Genomic DNA, 4,319 nt, shown 5'->3' on the forward strand with positions numbered 1-4,319 from the left:
GAAGTTGGACAACTTCTTATGGCATATGGAGCGATACTTCGAGGCTATTGCACTGACTGATGAGGAGGCTAAGGTAAGGACTACAACCCTCTACCTTACTAACACAACTACTCTATGGTGGCATCGGAGGTTCGCCGATATGGAGAAAGACATTTGCACCAGAGAGACGTGGGAAGACTTCAAGAGAGAGATCAAGAAGCAGTTCTACCCTGAGGACGTGGCTTACCTGGCTAGGAAAAACATGAGGCGTCTCAAGCACATAGGCTCAATACCCGACTATGTCAATGAATTCTCTTCGCTCATGCTTGAGATTCCTAACATGACTAAGGAGGAGTTGTTATTCAACTTCATGGATAACCTGGAAGGGTGGGTCGAGCAGGAATTAAGGCGCCGAGGCGTTCAAGACTTAGCCACTGCTATAGCAGTAGCGGAGTCTTTAATGGATTACAATAGAGGAGACTCCTCCCAGGTTGAGTCTTTGGAAGATAGCCACACCATGGGTGAGGGAGACAAGGTTTCAAGGGACCACAATGCTCCTATAATGGGATTAGGTAAGATGCCTAACATCTGAGAAGGAAGGGGTAAGACGAAAAGGAAAGAGTTTACACCTAAAATCAAATGCTTCATGTGTGCCGGTCCACATTGGGCACGAGATTGTCCAAAAAGGAAGGCTCTCAATGCCATGATCGAGGAAGGGGAATAGGAAGACGAAGCACATATGGGCTCGATGATGTTACTAGGTGCCCTCCAAGTTAACCCAAAGCCTAGTATGCCTAAGACCTTCTTACTATTAGGGGTGCAAGTAAAGGAGGCAAAAGAGGAGTGAGTTGAGGTAGCCCGCACACACATGGACAAGGTCACCAAAGGAAAGTTAAACTCGATGGGCAAGAGGAAGCAGCACTCTAAGCATCGAAAGTGCAGGGGTTTGCATCCATCCGAGGCCTCACAGGAGAAGGAGGTGAAAAATTTCCTGGCTGAACGGGTTACCAAGAGACAAGGGGTCTCTCCTGTGATAGAGTATCTAGTCCGATGGAAAGAACTACCTAAGAAGCAGGTAAGCTGGGAACATGCAGATGCCTTGAGAAGGTTTCTAGAAACACATCGAGAAGTTTCAAGAAGAGGCAACAATGGGGACGTCGATGGCATAGGTGAGGAAAAGTGTCACGAGATGCTTCAAATGACCCTCCCCATGGGCTTATATAGGAGGTGGGAAGCTTCTAGAGACCCTTGAAGACATCTACACTTAGCTACAAAGTGGAAGAGTATGGAAGTTTCTAGAGAGGGCTAGAGATGTCCATACATCTCTACACTTGGCTAGGAGAGCATTGGAATAGTGGAGGTATTCTAGAATCTTCTAAAATCATTTTGTACATACGCTTGTACATATACTAGTGTAGGAGCTTCTAGATTATTCTTGATTTGTAAGGAACCCTCCAAGGTTCCAGAGAGTTCCATTGGTGCCTATAAATAGGTGAGGGCCTCATTTGGCCAAGGCACCATCCAAAACCACCCAAATCACTTCCTAACCAAGCAAGTTAGTTCCCAAAGCACTTGTAAAGCTTCATTTGAGCAATAAAAGCTTCCATTCTTTAAGTGTTGCCTACTACACCCTCTAAAGCTTCTAACTCGGGTGCATCTTAGCCTAGCAAGCTAAACATTGGGAGTAAGGCTAACTTAGCAAGATCAAGTGTCTTGACTTGTCTAAGTGTTGCATGAGCTCAGGAAAAGACTAAGTCTGTGACACTATACTGTGTTGAACCACTCAGGAATTTGACTTCCAGGAACAAAAGTACTAGATTCAATATGTGGAGTATATGGCACCATCTGGGTCATTAAAATCATTGTCAAGTTATATGGAAATAATGTAGGAGTAATGCTCAAAGGAGTATAAGAATTATTTCATAGGATTTAATTGATTTACTTTTACAATATGATCAAGAGAGAAATGAGAGAAACCTGGATTGGGAATTGAAATCTTGGTAATTTATTTGTCAGACTTTGTATTTCCCTTAATTTAGTTGCCATAAAGTTGATGCTTCGATTCTCAAATAGTCTGAAGCAATTAGAAAATGTGAATCAGAGGTTTCACATGCAAATTCTTGGATATATTTTTCTTTTTCCTTGGATACAAAAGAAAGAATATATTTTTCTTTTCCCTTTCTCGAAATTTTCCCTAATTTTCTCCTTGAAAAGAGAGGTTAAGACTCTTTGTTGTGAGATAGTGAAACAACTAATGGGGATTCTTTGGCATTTTAAAAGGTAACAACCAATTAGAATTCTTGGACATTTCAAAAGGTAACTCAGAAGCCTTATTTTTCATCAATTTATTTTTCCCTTTGTACTTTTCATAATAAATTAAATGTTGTGACAATGAAATCTTTCATGCAAATAAGGTTAATTCAAGAACACACAAAGATAAAACAATCACACACGTTACATGAGGCTTTAATATGGTTTGGCCAATCATACCTACGTCCACGAATGAGAAAGAATTATTCCACTATACAATAGAGAATATTATAGATGACAGAACCAGATACAACTATTGGGTTCCCAAAACATCTCATGTTTCCCAACTCCTTGTATCTATACCCTATCACGAGTCTTCTTGTTCCATCGGATACCTCCCTTTCTTCCTCACATCTCTATCCATCACGTATAGTCTTTACAAGTCTATCTTCATCTCGTGACTTTTTCCCCTCATGATCTAGAATGTTTATAGAGATATTTCCAATAATTTTCTTTATTCTATAAGGAAGTCTAATATTGCAATACTATATTAACTTAGAAAATATTATATACAATATTCTTTATAAAAAGATATCTTTACTAATTAAGAATTTGAGACAATTCCCAACATTAAATCAGATAATTTGGATTCTTTCTATTTCTTTTCTTCTTCCATTTCTTCCTATGATATAAAAAGACAAATAAATTTGAATAATCAATATTTAATTTAGAAAATTGATTGAAATCTAATGACATGTCAAAAACAAATTAGCCGATTTTTAAGGTTATCACCAAACCAACCAATTGTGAGTCATCATGGATGGGGAGTCTCACGCCTTTTATAACAATACTTAAATAGCATGGTTCTATGAGGCCCTAACCTTCTTATTTAACCCTTAAATATGGCTCGGCCGGGGCTGATAGAGGGGAAGATTGGGCCCACCTGTTGATTTCCTATTCCTTTTTTAATTCTTATTTTACAGAGCGTAGGGCCCACCCAATTAAGAGCCAAGGAAAATACAAGAGCATGTGACGTAGGGCCCAAAAGCTGCTTGTAGTTGCGGCTACGTTTAACTTGGTGGTCTCGTTTTCAGTCTCCCTTCTCAACCAATCTCCGCCGTCCAAACCGCAACATGGCCTGACGTTTTGCCGTCCTTTCTGTGATTCATGGTTAGGCAGGCCACCTCAGTTTTTACAAAGGAAGCTTGGAATTTAATATTTGTTCAATATAGTAAAATAATTTAATAAATAAATTATTTAACAATTATTTTATTCTGCTTAATGGCTTTAAATTCTGAACTCTGCATTATCACAAAGTGTTTTGTGTAATTAATTTGATAAATTGACATATTATATAATAAGTCTACGTGGCAATCATTTGTGATTATTATAAACCAATTTTAGAGATCCAAGTCATATTATTAAATTGATATGATTTTTGATGGATCATTTAAAAGTATTTGACTCCTCCAGAAGTTTTTTTGTCTTCTTTTAATAACACAAAAAGGGGAAAACATTAATGGTCAATTATCCAACTATTCCAAATGGATTGCTTGAGAGAAAAAGGATTCCGTAAAGGAAAAATAAGGGAGAATTATGATTTGAGGTGAGGTGAACTTCAAAATTGTACAAAGATGCGTAGATAACTTTTTATTGATTTTAAAGATATAAAATAATGATGTATTAAAATACCTATTGACCTTTTATATATATATTTTTAGTCTTTATTACACTATTGTTCACACAATCAGAATAATTATATTTTAACAATTTGAATTTTTTTATTGTTTTTCAAAACTTTTTTTTTTTTTTATAAATTAATAATTGAAAATCGGTATTATTTTATATTTTAAATTATAAATAAAAAAATTATGTTTAAAAACTATTTTAAAAAATACTTTCTAAAAAAATATGATAATATGATTTTTATTTTTTATATTTTCTTTTTAAAAAAATGTTTAATTAAAAAATGAAAACTATTTTTAAAAATAATTTGTGATCGGTGATTTTTTTTTTCCTTTTCCTTTATCTTGGTGTAGATTTTGTGATATTGTTACTAAAATAGAAAGTAAAAACATAAATTATTTACA

The sequence above is a fragment of the Vitis riparia genome, chromosome 18 (genome assembly GCF_004353265.1).
Source record: "Vitis riparia cultivar Riparia Gloire de Montpellier isolate 1030 chromosome 18, EGFV_Vit.rip_1.0, whole genome shotgun sequence".
NCBI classification, from domain to species: Eukaryota; Viridiplantae; Streptophyta; class Magnoliopsida; order Vitales; family Vitaceae; genus Vitis; species Vitis riparia.